The 20812-nt window shown below is 39.6% G+C and overlaps 1 long non-coding RNA gene across 1 annotated transcript in view; it reads left to right on the top strand.

The window, feature by feature from the left end:
- Positions 1 to 1486: 1486 nt before the first annotated feature.
- The window catches only part of LOC109987651 (uncharacterized), a 59658-nt gene continuing 40332 nt past the window's right edge, over positions 1487 to 20812 (top strand). The window contains exons 1-2 of the long non-coding RNA XR_002278121.3: positions 1487 to 2056; positions 11353 to 11417. This is a non-coding gene — a long non-coding RNA (uncharacterized lncRNA). The remainder of the gene's footprint in view (positions 2057 to 11352; positions 11418 to 20812) is intronic.

The following is a 20812-nucleotide window of genomic DNA, read 5'->3' as shown; positions in this document are numbered from 1 at the left end:
CAGTTGGAAATGTGACTAACTTGAAGGGGCACTCACATCTCATCTAGAATAAGATGTTGTGATATTTCACTCAGGACCTAAGTGGTGGACTGAGCAACAGATAGTCTCACTGTTAGCGGTTGCAACATTGCTGCAACAAAATTGCTTCAACTGTCATTTTAGGTCCGAATTTTTTTAATTTGTTTTATTCTGGCTTTCAGAATGATTTGAACCATCCCAGTCTGGCATCATGAAATAGACCGTTGATAAGCACCACTTCCATTAAAATTCAGATTGATCAACTCTTTCTCATAATTCATTTCTGTCTGGTGGGAGCATTGTCACAAAGCACAAGTGGCCATCCAGTTGTTTGATGAGCATGATAATTATTTCAGCCATATGCCAAGGCTTTCCAAAACACCTGTGCGTACCAAACATCCGGCAGAGACGGACTCGAGCCAGAGAATTGACATTCCCTTTATTCATTATTTGCTGCTTTATCTCTCGCTGTTTGCCTTTTTTTTATCACTCTCATCTTGGTCATTCCTTTAAACCCCCCTCCCCTACACTCCCAGTTTCCTCTCTCGCCCCACCCCCCACCCCTATCCTGTTCACTTGATTATGTAGAGCCAGAGTCGGGGAAAGTGTCACTATGGAAACAGGGGCAGAGGCAGCGGAGGGCTCTCTATGGGAGTGAGGGGGAGAGACAGAGAGTTAGGAAAAAAGCTGCTAACTGGCCACTGCTGAGGAATCCATGAGTGCTTATCTGACGCAGGTAAGATTCCAAAGTATCAAATATAACAAACACATTATTTCTTAAACCTTTTACCACACACATGGTTTGTAAAGTGTCTTTCAAAGTATATGAATGAATCACAAGTGCCTTTTTTTTCTCTCTGGCTTTGTCCAGCCACATTCTTTTTTATCTATTGCAGGAAACTAATGACTAATGCAGCAGACGTGATAGGTAACTGAATGTACAAACTCAGCTCAGATCATTTCCTATCTCTACATCTCCTTCTCTGAGATTGCTATCGTTTTAAAAATGGAAAACTAATAAATGAAAACAACTTCTGCTTGGATTTACCTCGTTTATAAATGACAGCTGAGTAACACTGAAACATTTGAGCATCAGTAGAAGTGAATCCTCAAGTAAGAGTAGAATGACTATAAAACACAAGAGATTAGTCCATAAACATGAAATCAAGTGGTTGTTGTGTTATTTATTAAAACTATAATGAATTTAGTCACTTTATCAGGCAAAGATGTCACACATTCGATGGTTTGGGCTTCTCAATTCCTCTCTTTTCCACTTCCTTTTATCATATAAGGGTTATGAATAGGGATGCTCGATTGTGGAAATATTCATAATCCTGATTATTTTCATTTCCACACAAGACAAAACCTTTAAAAAAAAAATTACTGCAACACAGCATGAAGTGCAGTGATCTTTGAATCTTGATTATCTTGTTCACATGATCGTGGGAAAGGCAGTTAGTTTCCCAGCCCTATTTATGGACTATTTTTTGATACAACACCCAATATGAATGCATTACGATGACATAATTTCTCCACTTTTTCTGACCTTTTCAAGAACTTAAGATGAACAAATTGTTTAAAAAAGATGAAATGAGGAACATAATGTATAGTCTACAGAGCTATATGACATTTCCCACTTTCATACCAAATATTGGGATTTTTCCAACACACCTTTGTAGGTGATTGAACATATATGGGCATATATGGATGCACAGCAGCAACTAACTGTAGAAAACTAATGAGCCTTAATATCCTCTCTCACCAATGAGTTTAAAGAGTAGTGTGGTGTAGGAGTGAGGAGGAGAGTCAGGCGGGAGCAGGTCATAAAAAGAGGAGGAGTGAAAAAAGAGGAGGAGAAAAGAAGAAGAAGAAGAGGGAGGGAAGGGTATGATAGAGAGAGGGGCTGAGACGGCAGCAGAGCAAGCCAGAGGCAGCGAAAGAGCAGCTCTCTCCCACTTCTCCATCCCAAAGATGACGGAGGGGAAGAAGACGGGGCGACATCTCCTGCACGCTGAAGTGAAAAGACGTCTGCTGTGAGGTACGTTACATCTCACCGTCTCCTCTTTGCCTCCTCTCATCTCTCCTTTTGGTCTTAATCAGAAACTGTGGAGCAGCAGAAGTCAAACACTGAGGGTGTTAAAGTGTGTGAGTGCAAAGAACCAGTATGAGGCTTTTCCAGCAGCATGTTGCTCTTTCTCTGTGTATGTGTGTGTGTGTGTGTGTGTGTGTGTGTGTGTGTGTGTGTGTGTGTGTGTGTGTGTGTGTGTGTGTGTCTGTGTGTGTGTGTGTGTGTGTGTGTGTGTGTGTGTGTGTGTGTGTATGTTTGTAGATGTGTGTGAGTAGATAGGGTCTGATTTATCAAAATGTCAACTGAGATTGTGCTGAGATGTAGTTTTTTTGGCATTTGAAGAGTGATAACGTTCTCTGTAATCAGACTCGTCCTCAGCAGTGTGACCTGCTGCTATGAAAGGACACGCTGGAAAACGCTCAAAAACATGATTTTTTTTCTCTCTTTTTCTGGTATTCCTTTACTCATATTTTGAAAAAACACACCTAAAATAAACTACTTTAATGCATGCACAGTTTTCAACACAGCTTTTTGTAACTCTCATATGTTAGATTTGACTTTCAGGTAAAAATGCTCACATTTAGAAATTTGCAGAAATGCACAAGTATGTTTAAGATTTCCTACTCAATTGACTTTATGAATCTTCTGATATCATTGTTTTGCAGAAAAATGACTTAATCCTTTCAAAATGTCTTAAATCTTTTCTTTAATGTAAAATAATAAATATACTTAATAGTAAAGACTTGAAACCCTCTAAAATGTGACGATACTTAAAATAGATGTGCGTAAGTGACTGCAGCTAACAGACTGTTTCTGTGCTCTAAGTTCCCCCTGAGTATCTGTCAACCACTCTCTTCATTAGTGCCATTAAGGTTGCTTTAATGTTATCAGGCACATTGCCGGTATTGATCTGCTAACCTGTCCCCGGGGGGGGTGGAGGGCAATAGTCCATACGAGCTAGCCTGTAGTCTTCATGTGTAGCTGTGTTCTGTACAGCAGACAGTGTTGGAGAGCAGAGTGAAGGATTATTGAGTGGACTAGCGCAGGGACGGTCTTTGTGCAGATGTCATGATGTCATACCAACTGGCTGTGCGGTACAAAATGGCTTGACATTAGAAAAGAAGTCAACTCCCCTGTTCAAACCAAAAAAATTTGCTAAATTTTAGATTCACTTGAGAGTTGAAGTGTTATCTTGGAAAGGCTTGAGGTGTATAACTGTGTGTGCTTTAAATGGAGATTTTCACATAAAAATGCAGCTTTTGTTGGTGGTGTGGCAGCAGTCTGTCTGTGTAACATGATGTCCTCTCATTTTAGTTGCTTTTACTATAATCTTCAGCGCTGACTGTTGATAGTTAACAATGCTATGGTTGATTACTAAAATATGATAAGAAAAAGAAAACTAGGATTAGTCAAGCAATTGGTTTATTTATGAAAAAAAATGAATCCAAGAAGTGTGTAATTTCCACGATATAAAAGAAGAGCTCTCTTTGCTTTTTATATTGCACAAAATATCTCAGTTAGGATTTTCATCATGTTAGAGAATGTGTTAACATTTAGTGCATATCATCTTCTCTTATGAAACCTCACAAACTGTTTAATTTCTTCACTAATGATTTCAGGGTTGCTATGATTTGTATAAAACCTGTTGATTAGCTCATGAAGTAAAAGACAATCCATGTACATTTTTTTAATCCATATAATATATGATTGTAATATTAACCCGCCATTTAACAGATTTGTCTCATTATCTTGCAAATGAATAACTGATTGAGGATTATCTCATCGAGCCATTTACATTTTAATTTGTATTTCTAGGGCTGTAACTAATCATCATTTTCATTATCCCTTATCTCCTGATTTATTTTTTGGATTATTTGATTAATCTGTTAGTCTATTTCGAGAACCTGGAACCCCCGTCTCACACACACACACACACACACACACACACACACACACACACACACACACACACACACACACACACACACACACACAGACGCACACAGACACGATTACACCAAGAAAGAAATAGAGAATATAAAATACTTGCTGAATGGGTTTTCTATCAGAGGGAACAAAAGAAATCTCTGAAAAAGATTGCATTTAGAAAAGCTGCAACCACTAAAATTAGTCTGTTTCCCCCAAAAAAGACTTCTTAATTGAGTGATATTCAAAAACATTGTTGATTTATTTTCCCATTTAATGAACTATTCCGTCAATACGTCTGATTTGTACTTTTCAAGCCTGATGCACTTGCAGGATAGTTGCAGAGTTTGGGGTCAGACTCACATCAGTCCTACAGTAGATGCATGTATTCATCTGCCTGTGGGCAGCATCTGTGTTTGTGTAGACCAGCGTGTGGATGGCAAAGAAAGTATATGGAGATCAATGCAAGCAGCTGTTCTCTCTGCACTTCAAACGCAGCTCTGTTGTTGGCGCATCAACGCTCCGACAGGCCTCGCGCAAGGGGATCAAAGGCTAATGAGACAGCCATCGCACAAACGCACCCAGCAGACCCATGAATATTGATATAGAAGGGGAGAGAGAGAGAGAGATGGGAGCAGGGTGTCTTCACTCTCTCAACTGCAGCCCCATCATTTAGAAAGGGGGATGAAGGAGGGGGGTTGGTTGCCACTGTAAGTTAGGAGGACTTAAAGTATTAAAGAAGTGTTAAATGAGCTGAACACACATTTCACTACAACTTCATATCGTGATTAAAAAAATAATTTGCCTCCATATTTACCATTTAAGATGCTGTACTGAAGTTGCCCCTGTTGTTAACATTGCTTACATTAACTTACAGTGCAGAGTGTAACAAAATCTCCTACACACAAAAACCCCAGATTGACACCTCATAAATGTACAGAGGGTTTTTAATGTCTGATTTGATATTCGAGATAAATGTGGCAGAAGCTGATAAATAATTGATTGTCATTTAAAAAAAAAGTTAATTGGTGTTTCTCTATTACTTAAAATATTTGGTGAAAACGTTGAACTTTTAAGTTTGACAAAAAGAAACCCTATGTATTATTTGGTCTTATATTTGAATCCTTAAATCTTATCATTCTACTTTACTGTAAATCAGATATCCTGATTCATGTGCCCCGCCCACTTACTGTATATTCACCAAGAGGAAATGGAAATACAAAAGACTCACAGAGAGTTACCAGAACTGTTTCAACAGTACATCAGTGTAGCTAACCATAAGAAGTCCATAAAGAAAATAAAAAGTTCTCTCTGATAAAATTGTACTTCCTTACCCGTTCCATCATCGCACCACACTATAGCGCCGTTCGTTCACACTTAAGCGAATGATTGAGTTTCCACAGCACATGCTGCGGTCTGACTCCAAAGCGAGCCACTAGTGCCACTCCGCTCCATTCCAAATGTGCATCGAGTCTACACATGACATCAAGCTGAACAGAGTAGACCGACCCGGGACAGGAAGTCAGACAAGGAATGGCGCAGAGCATCTGGCCAATTTCAAAATAAAACGCAATATAGAGGCTTTCAATCATATATTAATTAACTTTATCAACATGACGTCATGGCTGCCCGCATGCTCCAGAAACAGACCCAGTGTACCATCAGAATGAAGCTGGTTCCACATTGATCTTTTTACAACACTGCCTCAGAGTGTACTAAAAAGTGATATGCCCCCAAACAGTGATGCATTGTGTCTCTATAAACCTCATTGTGGTTGTATAACTTTACCTCCTAAATGTCACCAGTTTGTTTCCCCACTGGTGGACAGCTACATGACTTGTTAGAATTAACTCTTTCTTTAAAACATCCAGCATCATCTCCCCTCTGGCTCATTGATGACTCATACAAGGTGAAGGTGACATTTAGGATTTCACCATGCAGCAGATCCAACTGAAGCTAGAGAACACAGTGAAATGTTTCTCTGGGTGGGATGTCGTCTCAGCTCGTTCCTGCTGTCAACAGGCGGGCGAATAGAGGCTGGAAGCAGCACGAGCACAGCAGCAGGCAGGCAGGCGGAGACGGATGCTTGGGGAAGGCCGTCTCCAGCGCATGGGCGACCGTGCCTCTGTCTTGACTCAGAGTCGTAAATCAAGCCTCCCCTCCAGGGCCTATTTTCCATCCTCAGACCTTCACAACAGCTTGTTCTGCAGCCTGTGACGAGAGGGGCTGTTGTCATAGGAGCGATCGATCGTGTGGGATGAGTTTGTCGGGACGGGGGATTTCACCCGTCTGAGCGTGGTCACTGAAGTGTCCCGTCTGGATGTCTGTCTGCGGGCTACATCTTCTATCCAATGCCAAGTTGCTACCAGCTGCTGTCAGCTCCATATATCACATAGTTCCACCCCCCCTTCCCCCTACAAAGAAAAATAAGAAAAAAAGATCTTGGAGATTTCACAAAGTATATCTAGAACTTAAAAGAAGTCTTGTAGGTTGTTTGGGTGCAAAATAAAAAATTTCCAACTGGCAACTTGTACAGGCTGTTCCCTATCATCCAGTGCATGCTTTGATTGGTTCCAGACTCAATTGGCACTAAGCAGAAAATAATGCATGAATTGTTGAACATGTATAGAAGAGTGAATGGAGATTAGTTTTTGGTGGACTTTCTACTTCTCCCTAAAACCCAAAGAGGCTGCACTTTCTTTTCAGCCTGTGTATGACAAATAGGTTATAAGATATTACTAACAGAGCTTCAATGAACTGTTAGATGTTTATTAGCATTAATCAGATCAATAGTAGCTTTATTACAGTCTTTATCCCAAACCAAACTAATCTGAACCATACAGTTACAAGGTGCATTAGAGCCCCACTCATTAATGGGCCAGCCAATAATAGCAGCAGATATTAGCTATTTTCCAGTGACTATCAATAATGGATTTTTTTAATTGCAGATATGTGCCGATGTTACCAGAAGTAGTTAACAGTCAAATAGCATTTCATTTGAGTATCGTCATATTACACCAGCAGTGCTCATGGATCATAACAAGCATCATCACCCTCCACTGAGTGTTTCCAGTTGAGTCCCCAGCTTGACTATGTTATAATGTTTTCAACAAGTGTTCGATAACTGCATTTGAGGGATCAATGCAAAGAATGTGTATATTTATATCTATCTCCACAGATTGAACATAGATCTAAGAAAGATATTGATATATCAGTATCAGGTTTTCTCTTTCCTGGTATCGATATCGTAGACCGCCCCCCCTAAAGTCCCATATCAGTCGGGTCCTAGTATATAAACTGAAGAAATACTCAATGCCATAAAATCAACAAAAAAAAAAACATTGACCAAATATCAAACAAGGTCTTTCACATATTAAACAACAGGCTTTAATAGAGATCTTTTCACTCGAGCTGGGAATCTTTGGGTGTCTCACAATTCGATTCAGAATCGATTTTCGATTCAGTACGATTCTGGATTCATGGATTCAAAGTCTATTTTTGAATTAGTACAGACTTCAGGATCCACTCCAGTCATCTGAAGAGAAAAATCTAAATTTTTATATAAATAGATTTTTTTCCCACCTGCACTTTAGTGAAACAGAATATTTGTGTCATCTATAACTGTTATTATGATGCAAGCTAACAACATCTAAAACATGGCACACTTCCACTGTATCTGTGACAACAGGCTCATTATCACATTATATCATTCTCTTAGAAGTAGTTTAATCCCTCTGGGTTTGTTGTTGACTGAGGAGGAATGTAGAACATATGCAAATGAAGATCAGGTGATGTTCTGATACAAGTGAACGTGTTAACACATCATTGTAAAAGATTAGTTTGAATGGAAGTAAACCTGATGCATAGAAGTGAAACTGACAGATCTGTATGTGGATTCTTTGATCTGTTTTATCTATAGAGCAAACACACGAAAAAGAAAATGCTGTCAGACCCAATTCAATTGAATTTGATTGATGATTTATCACTGTTTTGAGTCTGTTTGCATTTCTATAGCTTCTACAACATTACAGCACATTCAAACTAGACTGATAATATCTTTTAATGAGTTCCTAGACGAGGAAATAAATTCAAATCAAATCAAATGCAAATTACATTTCAGGATAGTGGCTATATAAAAAAACAAAGTTTAACCCTGCACAGTAATGGATTTTCAATATTAGTCTCCCTTAAGTCAGACTACTTTACAATCCAAAAATTTAAATGATTCACCAGGGCTCACTCCACCCTTTCAGAGCCAATTAGGTGAACACTTCATGGAAATCAGGGACAGCGTTTGATCTCCTGATGTCATTTTCAATTCAAGAGGGGAATAAATTACACAAATTTGACAGTTCCAAAATCAAAGAGCCCATCTATCTGACACTGCTGTCAGGTGAATACTTAACAAACTAAAATCCACAATTATGTGATTTTATTTTTGTATTTATTATTCATGCCTTTGGTGTGAATAAATGCATGATTGCGCACGCGTATTCTGTCTTCAACTGCAGTTTCATGTACTTACAATCAGACACCTAAAACCCTAATTCATGAAAAGATTTAGTTGGATTATAAAAGACAACAACATTTGAGTAATGTTTAGATATAAAAAAAAAAGTCACATCACACAGCAGCCCTAACTCCTTTCATCACGAGGAGGCAGTCAAAAGAAGAACAATCGTTTTTTAAACGGGAATGAATTCCATCTCTCCGCTCTCAGAAGTGTATGCAAATGAAAACGTATTGAAAATGGTAATAGCGGTAATATTGCGCCACCATGTCACCAGTGCCTCCACACTCTTTGTCCTCAGGCGGTTTCACAGCATTTCTTCATCTTGTTTCCTCACCCTGAAAGCCTAGTTTGTGAAACTCCACACAAGAGCCCTCCCACTCAACCTCGCAGCCTGCGGAGAGCACTTGAAAGCAATTTTCTTTTAATCAAGTTCACTATAAAGGCCCCTCTGATGCCAACCTCAGCAACACTACCATTTTTTTTTTTTTTTTTTTTTTCCCCCCAAGTCTCTCTCTACATTTTATTGATTCCACAATAGCGACGTGAAATACTTTTGACTGACAAAATGAGAATTCTGCTGGAGTTTATTGTTCTTTCAGGATAGATTCAAATATAAGAGCGCTCATAAGCTGAGAGAGTTTTTCAAATCTCTGCTGTAGTTCAATAAAAAATGTAAAACTATCTGCATCTGGGGCAACCATAGCCTAGTGGTTAGTTTGGACACCCCATGTACAGAGGTTCTAGTCCTCAAAGCAGGTGGTCTTGGTTTGAATCCGGCCTGTGGATCCTTTCCCATAAGTCATTTCACATTCTCCAAATCTATCCACCACCCTGTCTCTAATATAAAGGCATAAAGCCCATAAATAAATCTTAAAAAATATATAATATTCTATATCTGCTTTAGAGATACAAACAATATTGAACAGAACCAGTCAAATAAACAGGGTTTCTACATTCCTTTAACAACAAAGTCAGTTAGATCTTAACTTAAGTAAAATATTAAAATGTGTAAATAAAAAATAGTCCCTTATTACAGTTAGCCTCATGCATTGTAAATTTACTGAAAGCTAAGTGTTATGAGCCATGTTAACATGTTTTTGTATAGCTGTAATTCTTTCTCAATCTTTTAGTTAACAAAATATCAAAAGAAGTGGAAAACAAACGCAGCTCAAGACAACAACTTCATCTGTGTGAAAGTCGAATCATTTCATATTTTTAAAAAAAGGTCATAAGAAATGTTCACATATGAGAAGATAAAACCAGAAGAAGCGTTTGCTAAAATATTCAAAGATGACCAAACTATTACAGATTAATTGTCTTTTGCGCAACAAGTAAAAAGGATTCCTGAAGTATACTTATTGTATGACGTGAACCAGCTGGACGTTTAGCCCAGAGGCTTCTAAGCTATTGTTATTGCACATTTACTTCTCTTACCTCCTGCAAGTATGTTTACATTCAGATGACACGCCTGAAAAATGTTATTTCATTTTTCATATTTTAGACTAGTAGTAATGTTAAAGTTCAATCCTTGATGTGTATATCTCTTCTTATTCTTATTTCTTTGTATATTTTTAGTGCTTACTTACCTTGTATTTATTCTTATATTGTTTTATTTTCTCTGTTAACCTGCTGCTGTAACCACAATTTCCCTGTTTGGGATCAAGAAAGTAAATCTATCTATTTTTAATATCAAATTCCATTTTGTTGACATAAGCAGTGGTAGAAAAATGTCATCAAAGAAACAACAGAATAATACTCTCTGAAATGTGGTGGAGTTGTATGAAAGGCCCATAAAGAAATTCTCTACATTCCAAGACTGATTGAGCAGGAGTTCTGGCTCTTGTCAAACCATGCAGACAGTTTTTTTTTTGCTCAGTTTGAGCTCTCCTCCTGCGCTGCTATCTACTCCCATGTACTGTATGTCCGCAGGCAGAAAAGTTTTTGCTGTATCATTTTCATGAAGGACGTATTTTATAACCACTTAATAGTCGGCGACCTTGGAGTGATGCTCCAAAGTGGATATGAATGTTGCTCTGCTGCATTTTGAATTCAGGGAGAGTTTGAACAGTTAGTCAGACACACTGAGGCTTTAACATACATGGGACAGAGAGTGATTCATGTGGGATTCATTTACAAGTTGGATTTACACACTGCAGGTAGATCATGTATTTTTTTAATTAATGAGTCATTTTCCCTAAAACACTTGTCCAGTTTAGACCAGCAGCTGGATCCATCATCTTTCACCGCCATCAGGAAAATGTGTGGATTTTTTTTTAGGTTACAAACAAAGAATGCAAGTCTATGTTTCCTAACTAATACTCGCTATAACCAAGTGTAAAATGTTGTTAAGAGAGGTAGTATGAGCATCATATTACACAGCATTAACATGAATTCGATGTTGCATACGTGTTTGCCTCTGATGGCCTTCAGTGTGTGAATGAGTGTGACCTGCAGTGTTAAAGCACTTTGAGTATTTAGAAGATTAGAAAAGTGCTATACAAGCTTGTGTTTATTTACCATTTATTTTTCTTTCAAGCTTGGTCAGTCATTCATAGGCTGACCGATCATTTCATAACTTGATGCATTAACTATCAGAATCAGAATCAGCTTTATTGGCTTAAACACACAAGGACTTTGACTTTGGTAAACTGTGCTCTCTTTGTACAAAGGTATATAGATTGTTTCCTTAAAATGATTCAATGGAAATGTCTGCCTTGAAAAGATTTCTACCATGAGGGGGGATCACCTGTAATTGTTCACTTTAGTTCAGAATGAGAACCATTGTTGCACATTTATGACTGTTTTCCTTTGAACGTTTTGCCATCAGGTCAAGAGGACATGATGTGCCATGAAGACTGAACCTGCAAACTTTTCAGAAGACTGATCCCAGAGGTGAGCCTCACTTCTCTACCTGTCTCCTGTCAAAGATTAATAACAAAGATCCTTGAAATGATGGATGTTAGGCCCAAAGAGTCAAGCAGCCATTATGTGATTTGTTGGGAATGACAAGACAAGCTCCCTCAGTGAATGTTTGATGTTTTATGACAGGAGTGTTTTGGTCATAGCTCCAAGGTTTCACTCCATAACTAACTTCATCTATTACAGACAGAAATGATGATAAGGAAATGTAGAAGTTGTAATCCTAAAATATTTCCCTCCTTCTTGATTCAGCCAGAGTAAATCTTGTTTGACCCGACATCAGTCACTGTAAGTGTTGAGCTTAAAACAGAAGAGCAGCCGGTGTATGTGTTAACAGGTCAGCCAAAGAAACTCATGTGGTTTTGATAAAGAGGTCAGTCAATAGAAGCTGCAACCACAATCTGATTTCATGCTGCACACGGCGGGTGTAGTTTTTCAGCACACCAGCAGGACACACATAATCTGGTTTCCTTGCTGAGGAGTCCAACATATCACAGCTCTCTCTTTTTCATTACTTTAAATATGAGCTGACTGACTAACAAAGGGAATTCTGTATTCTTTGAAACACATTATACTTATAAATCTATCATTAAGAGCATGATGTGGCTCTTGCGCATTTTCTCACCCGATGGCTGAATGTGGTATTGCAACAAAAAATTCCTCTTGCAGCCCATAGTGTTTTCCTCTCGGGCCATTGATATAAATATGTCACCTTGAACGAGATTTCTTCTGACTTTTTTGATGATTAGTTTTGGATCTGTCTAACTTTATACTAGCAATTTTTTTAAACTGAACTTTGACAAACAGGAGCAACCCTACCGAATATTTTAGTGGTCTGAATTTCCTTGAAAATGAACCCAGAAGCTATAAACTTTTAGGATCTTGCTCAAGGCAAGCAACTTTCCATCGACGAATTAGACGCTATTACCAGGTCCATCAACTAAGTCTAAATGATACATCAGGGTAAGGCACTTTCACAGGCATTGCTTTAACTAAAACTACTGCACAATATTAGCTGCTGTATATTTTATGTGCGGTATCACGATATGATAAGTGGCCCACAGTAAGGATTATGGGAGAGTTAACAGTAAACCATTATATTCATGGCAACACAGGATTAACATGTTGTAAACCAACACTCAGGCATGTGTTTGATACTAAGAGCAGACTTTGCCGCTAACAATCCAGATGAGAGAAAATCTTCTCTGCATCTTTGAATCATCGTCATGGTGACTTTGACATTTATAATTTAACTCGTCATAGGGACATACTCTAGTTTATGTTCTTCTTTTTTTTTTGCAAAAGAAAGTCAACCAAGTGGGAAAACACAGAAACTTGAGAGATTGACAATCAGACAATCAATACTCTAAAACTGTAATCCTCCCATCAGACTCAGCTGGACTCCTCTTTCTATGAATGTTAAAGTGGTACACATGTTCTTCTTCACTTCCCTGCTGCTGCATCGATCCCCAAGAGAGAAACACTGTGAGTGCCTGTACAGGATGGAGGCACATTCAGCAAAGTGAATTCTGTCTGCAGAGACTGAGCCATAATGACAATTTCTTCTAGTACTGCTTAAAACACCGACAAGCAAAGCACAAACATGCAACTACAAATTGAAGATTGAAGGCCCAATTAAAGAAGTTAACCAAAAAAACAATTATGAGTAAGATAAGATAAGTCGGCTTCATCAAATACCTCCACAACCACCTCATGAAAAAAGGTGATGACACCATCGCAGAGCAATACATTATCTTTGAATCAGGGGGTAACAGTTTAAACAGCTACCTCCTCTAATGGCTTTTAATGAAACTTCACAACTAATCCCTTTACACCGCTGTTTCAAAAGGCACTTTAACCAATACAAATTATGAATGAACATAGCCCTGAAATATTCTGATAGAAGAAATGAAACTGCAATCCCCTGTGGTGCTGAAAAGTGAGAAGGGACACTAAGAGGTACTGTTTCCTCCACTTTCCTATATTCAGCTCTTGTCTTGCATTAGAATTTTCTATTATCTGTGGCCCACTTTATTTTAGGTTAAAAACTGCAGTGCTGCAAAAAACAAAACTTGCTCACTGGGTTTTGTTACTTCTACTATCTGTTTGTATGTTCCTGTGGTAATGATGGTATCCAGAGCTGTGCAGAGTTCACCTTCCAGTCTGTGTTAATGAGATGACTCCTGGGTCCACATGCAGCAGTTTAATTTACACCAACCTGCAAACCCCACCGTGTGAAGCCTTAAAAAATACAATCACAGTATGCATCCAGGCATCATGTCTATTTGCAGCAGCTTGGTGTAGAGGTCTGTGATTGTCCTGGAGTTCACCATGCCAACAGCCCTGAGGTATACAGACAGGGATGATGGAAGTGGAATAGAGTATTTGCATAAATCGGGTGTTTTGACACTGTTTTAATAACGGCACCCTCACTTAGCTCAGGTTGCAGCGTATCAGCGCTGACCCTCGTGGACTAAGTTCTGGGGACACCTTCCAATTTGTGTTAATGAGATGACTCCTCTCCGTCTGCGGGTCACCGTGATATTTACGGGAAGCGGTGCAGCGGCAGAGATCCACTCCTCTCCCGTGGCGCTCCCTCGCCTCATTTGCATAGCTTTCAGACTTCCCTTTTCCCCGCTCTCTCCCTCTTCCAGCACTCTCGCTGCGCTCCTCCATGATAGACAGGCTCCTTCGCGCTTCTCTTCAGTTTGTGTCGCACATGTTAATTAAAGCCTCTAATTAGCTTCCCCCACTAAAAGGCCGCATTAAATCAGAGCTGGAATGGCAAATGATTCCTGGCATTAGCATAATTGTGTTTTTGAAGTGTAAAGATTGGGGCATTAGGGATGCGAGCGATCGTTTTTGTTTCAGTGATTTGTTGTGTTTGGGGCTCATGGCTCAGGGGGCCACTGGAGGTTGGCTATGCCCTGGGACCTATACAGGGGCCACACACTAATGAGGCCTGCTCCTCTCTGATGGAGCACATACAGGAAAAACAAACCTGTGATGAGGTACCCTCAGGTGGTCCTGAGAGCCAGGCAGAGCGGAGAGAGAGAGAGAGAGAGAGAGAGAGAGAGACAGAGAGAGACAGAGAGAGAAACAGACAGAGAGAGAGAGACAGAGAGAGACACAGAGAGAGAGAGAAACAGAGAGAGACAGAGAGAGACAGAGAGAGAGAGAGAGAGACAGAGAGAGACACAGAGAGAGAGAGAAACAGAGAGAGACACAGAGAGAGAGAGAAACAGAGAGAGACAGAGAGAGACAGAGAGAGAGAGAGAGAGAGAGAGAGAGAGAGAGAGAGACAGAGAGAGACACAGAGAGAGAGAGAAACAGAGAGAGACAGAGAGAGACAGAGAGAGAGAGAGAGAGAGAGAGAGAGAGAGAGACAGAGAGAGAAACAGACAGAGAGAGAGAGACAGAGAGAGACACAGAGAGAGAGAGAAACAGAGAGAGACAGAGAGAGACAGAGAGAGAGAGAGAGAGAGAGAGAGAGAGAGAGAGAGACAGAGAGAGAAACAGACAGAGAGAGAGAGACAGAGAGAGACACAGAGAGAGAGAGAAACAGAGAGAGACAGAGAGAGACAGAGAGAGAGAGAGAGAGAGAGAGAGAGAGAGACAGAGAGAGAAACAGACAGAGAGAGAGAGACAGAGAGAGACACAGAGAGAGAGAGAAACAGAGAGAGACAGAGAGAGACAGAGAGAGAGAGAGAGAGAGAGAGAGAGACAGGGAGAGAGACAGAGAGAGAGAGAGACAGAGAGGGGGGGACCCTCATGTCTGGTTCCTGTCCTCTATTTCAGAGTGATATTGGCCTACCTGGATTTTGGATTTAATAGAAACTTGTAGAGTGAAAAATCCTAAACTATCGAACGTGACTGAAGCTGTCACCATCAGACCCGTCGTGCCGCGGGGCAGTGGTACTTTTCAAGAGCTTCCTCTGGGCGAAAAACTTCCTCACTGACTTCTGTGGCTGAATTATTCAGGGAGAGCTCGTCAAGCCAAAAGCACAGCAGAGGAACAGTGACAGTTTGGGGGTTGTGTGATAGCTGCGAGTGTTGTCATATGAGTTATTATTGAAGCAGCCAGATATACCACAATGTTACAGATCCCTCGCTCTGGCCTTGAATCGGCTCCAGGCATAAAAAGCCATTTAGAGTCATGGAGGAGGAAGCAGAGGGAGAGTTGAAAAAATGATGTAAAGAGGAGGAAGAGTCTGCAGACAGAATGATCAGCATGAGGCTACTTTTCATTTGAAGAACACTAATTAAACCTTTTTTTGTGTCAGCAGTCAAATCATTTGCGTTTCTTTGAAAGACTACGTCTGATTACATAAGGACAGGCTGCCATGTTCCTGAGGTGACACATTTAATTATGTGGAATAATTTTTTTAATGGCACAAAAGCGCTGTGTGCAGTAATTTGTCTCTCTACCCAGTCCTCTTCCACATGTAAAAACACAGAGCCTAAAAACATCAAATACGAGGGAAGAAATAGTGAGGATGCAAAAGCAGCTCCAGACTGTGTGTGGAAGTGTAACATTCATTATGTCTGTTTTAATGTTGCTGCTAGTCTGAACACAGTTGGAGATCTCAGCCAGTCAGCAGAGAAACCAAGGGCACCGCCAGAGGCTTGATTTACACAACAAAAAGACATTTCACCATATGTGACCTGGGTGAGACTTTCTTCTCACTCTGTCAAACTTTGTCAAACTTTTGCCAAGTTTACAGAGCTCCTGCGGCCAAAAGGAAAATGTTTTCTGGCAGTACGAGCTGCGATTGTTGGCCGTTGAACTCTTTCTGGATCGCCTGATGCTTCTTTGCCGATTCGATATCCAACTCATGATGTCCACCAGGGTGAAGTTATGAGCGTAACTAAAGTACAAGTGGAGGTCTGAAGAGTTTTAAAAAACTCACTGCAATTCATCTGAAAATAGCTTTATAAAGCCCACTAATGGACAGCTTTGTTGTTAAAGACTTAACAACAGCATGCAGTTGGCAAAGCTCATGTAGCCCCGCTCTCTTCTTCTGTTCATCCAATTTAATTTGTATGTTCTTGTTTAGCTTCAACAACTGTATATGTAAAAATGTAACTATAGTAAGTGTGGAGGAAATAAAACAACAAGTATATGCTGTTACTAGATAGACAGATAGATATATCTACACTGACCTTTCTTTTGTAAAGTCACACTCAGGTTTAAAAGCTGAGATGATGTCGTGCCTCGTTGCTTCATTCCTGGTTTTAAGTTATTTCAGTGTAAGGAATCATTTGACCAGATCCAGATAGTTCAAGGTCACATATTATAAAATATAAACTTCACCATGTTTTTATTAAACTAATATGTGTCTACAAACCCCTCAATTATGAGATATCATCTTGGTCTTTTGACGTGCACTGTATCACAAAGTGACTCCTCCCCCAGGTGGGTGACACTCCCACAGCTAGGTGTTCTGCCCTCTGAGTCTGCCTTCTCACTGTAAACAATAGGACATGGAGTGAGAAAGCCTGAGCCACCCAAACCTTTCCAGAGGTGCGTGGTCAAACACAGCTCACTTGTATTTAAAGATGGTCTGAGCGGGGATAAAAAAGGATTTAAAGGCATGATAAAAATATAGGATCAGAGTGGTTTTTGACAGCTTTTGGGGAGCTCTGACACTTTTTTAAACTTGTTGAAAAGGAGTATAATATGTGACCTTTAAGAAACTAAGGATAGTCAAAGTCAACAGAGAAGTGTTTGGTCTCACTTGAATTTGAAAACAGATTTGATAACCCTTTAACTCCAATCAGACCACAACTTCAGTTAGCTGTTAGCTACGTCTTGGCTAACATTTATGTCTGTGAATAATGGATACAATGCAAAAGACATTCAAGAGATCGACCTTCATCTTAAAGACTTTTATGTAAAACCTGAGGTCAAACTTTATTTACACTGTCACCCTAACAAAACTGTATGAATCCAGTCGATGTATTCTTTTATTCAATCATTTTTGGGATCCTGGCAAATTGTTCAGGCCATTTGTTGGAAAGAGAGTGCTGGCACACAAGTAATGCTTCTCTACTCATCAGCTGCAGGTTCATTAAAATTAATATTTTTAAAATGTAATTCAACAATCAATCAAGTAGCTGGCGAGGTAATTAATTAGGATTAAAAATAAGTAAAACTTCTGCTTATGTTAGAGGAAATCTCCTGCAATCTGCACATTCAGGTAGATCCTTTAGAGAGTTATTTTGACTTTAAATAAAAAGCGATATATTTCATCAGCTACCAAAGTAGTAAACTTATAGACTGACAGACAAACGTCAGTAGAGCCAGGATGATCTTTTGCAAAAAGAGGAAACTTCTAGTTTAACATGTGATGCTGCTGTACTTCTCTGTCAGACAGGAAGCTGGAGTGTTACACAGCTGCAGGTCTGTGTTTCAACATGACATCATTCGACTTGAAATGAACCATGCTGTGCATACAGGTGTGACTTTAATGGACATTTCACAGCAGCTGGGACAGTGACTCACCAGAACAATGTAACCACAAAATAATGTAACATCCAATGAGCAGTCTGAAATGAAGCTCTGTTTGAATGCTGTTGTGAAAGTTTGAATCTATAAACTCATTACGGGTCCTTTCTCTTTATTAATGACCCTTTGATCAATCACCACTGACCTTTAAAGGTGTGCTCTTTTATTGTGAACCTCTTACTCTGAATCGAATAAAAGAGGAAGTACTGATCCTACATCCCATAAAGATGAAAAATGAAACAGTGTGTGTGTGTGTGTGTGTGTGTGTGTGTGTGTGTGTTCACCTTTAAGAGCTCATTCTCAAAGGAAACAAGCGAAAGACAAGATGACAGGAGCAAGAATATACAGATATATTCATTTTCAAATCCTCTGGCTCATTTAAGATTGAGAGGGGGGGAGGGGAGCTCCAAATATCACGACACAAATATGACAGGTAAACACACACACACACACACACCCTCCGCAGCCCTGACTGAGTGTAAGTGTCTGCGTTGGCGGTCAAGGTCAGCTGATAATGGGAGAGATTGAGGACGGGGTGAGGCAGCGGGGGGGGGGGGGGGGGTCGGCAGCAGTCTCAGGTAATGAGATTTACGACCCTGAGCTCTCGCTGCCCCCCCCACCCCCACATGATTTATAGATCTAATAGACGTCATCGCTCCTGCCGTAGATAGATGCTTCACATTATCACTGAGGGAAAGTCATGGGCTCAACAGGGCAACAACTCAGAGATAAAGATATCACTGTGTGTGTAAGTTCAATGTCAAAAACACATTTATTATATATATCAATTATTCAAATGATCTCAAATGTTTGTCAAAGCAGTGTTGAATGTAACAGAGAAATGTAACACAAATACCACTGAATGGAAGTAAAGATGATTTTATATGAACAGACTGAGATCCAGCTCTGCAGGTGCAGACTACATGCAGAGCGTTTTAAAGACTGGACAAACAACAACAGGCTAACTTTGAAGGAAATGTATTTCTTATGAAGCTTCCCTTTAAAGGATGGTGGAGATGAATCAAACAGAAGCATAAAAGCAATATGGAACTGATGCACACTATTCAGACAAAAACAATTGTCTCTGGTCAGATCAGCTGTTAAAACTAACAGCTTTGCTAGTGTAAGCGACGTGTTTGTATGTGAAGGAATAAATCAGTCCTAACACATTCTGGGTCTTTCTCATAACTTTTAGTCAGCTTCTCTGACGCACGTTACATTCAACACCCTCTCTTCTACTCTTCCCCTTTTCTCTTACTACCCAGCTCACTCCTGCCTGAACAGACCTGATAACAGGATATTAACATTACTGTAAACAGACTTTAACCAACATTATATCAATCATTTAAGAACATACTAAAGTTACGTCTGCACAAAGAAAGAACATAATAAACTTATTTGCATATCCTATTTTCACTCTTACACTATTATGCCGACACCTTTCCCATTCATTTATCCCTTAACAAATGTCAAGATGTCATTCCAATATGAAGTGTTTTACACACCGTAGAAATTGTCTTTGTTTCAATTCTCCCAGCAAACGTCTTCACATGGTCTGATGTTGTAATCTAAACTCAAGCTTTTCTCTTAACTCTATAGCCTGCATAATGTGAGGCCACCTGCAGATGTTGCAGCCTAATTTAACTGACAAAAGTAACTACAAACAGATTGCAGGAATTAAAAAAACAAACAGAAAATGTGATTAGCTGCTACACAGAAGTAATGGGATTACTCTACCATGCCATGCTGTTCCTCTCATTGGAACAAAATGACATTCAACCGAAACCACACAAAAAATGATTCCATTGTTCCAATCCACAGCACAAGCCGACTGAGGCGCAGCGGCTGCTGAACTTACTGCTCATTACCCAAACCCCCTCTCCAACATCCAGTGTCTGTTCAGCTCTGTTTACTTATGTCTTTGCAAAAGAGTCAAAAAACGCCCCACAACAATATGGTGACAGCCAGATTGCCTCCCCAATAGATGCTGTGCTAATATTTGCACACTGCCTGCTGTACGTGTTGAAAAAGATGGTAGATTGGATTTGGAGCATAAGCTTACACACATAAACACACACAAGCGCTCCCCGTCAGCTGTTTGTTCTCATGCAGCCTGCCATCTCAGTGTATTCTGAGAATTAAACCAATAAGCCCCCCCGCTAAGCCCAGCCTAGCAGTTATTGATGTGCTGCCTTTTTATTGTCTGGAGTTCATTCTGTTCATATTCACTGTGTCTGCCTTTGCGCACACCAGCAGTTCCTTTAAACGCAGTGACACTGTAGGACTCACAGACACAAAGCAGCGGAGGAATTTAGCAGAGAAATCTGATTCATGTTCTGATATCATGATTTTTAAAATGCTGGAATGGTTTAATGTTATCAAAAGAGGCAACCTCTTCTTTTTGTGTTTATGTTTTCACACAATACTTTTTTAATCAACATCTTAAAAGGTTGCTCAACATGTGTTAGTCACTTGAATGGAAACACACATGAATTGCATTATTATGTCAGGGATATCATTATACTTGTTTTTTACAATTAGAATAAAGTTTAATTTGTTTTTTGTTTACAACAGAAACAGTTTGGAAGATAGTAGAAGACTATTTTGGATTGTCTAGCCTCAAACAGACAATAATACAGAGTTATATCACACTACATTACTGTACAAACAGACAATAATACAGAGTTATATCACACTACATTACAGTACAAACAGCTGGTGAGATGAACTAACAACATCGACTTTCATTTCAACTGACCCAAAACTCTTTAAAGATAAATTATTATTTATCTCAGTGGTAGTTTAAACTCTGGATCTGAGGCTAACATCCCCTGTGCTAACATACAGTTAATATTCTCCT

The sequence above is a fragment of the Labrus bergylta genome, chromosome 23, assembly GCF_963930695.1.
Source record: "Labrus bergylta chromosome 23, fLabBer1.1, whole genome shotgun sequence".
NCBI lineage: Eukaryota > Metazoa > Chordata > Actinopteri > Labriformes > Labridae > Labrus > Labrus bergylta.
This window is presented reverse-complemented; position numbering and strand designations above follow the sequence as displayed.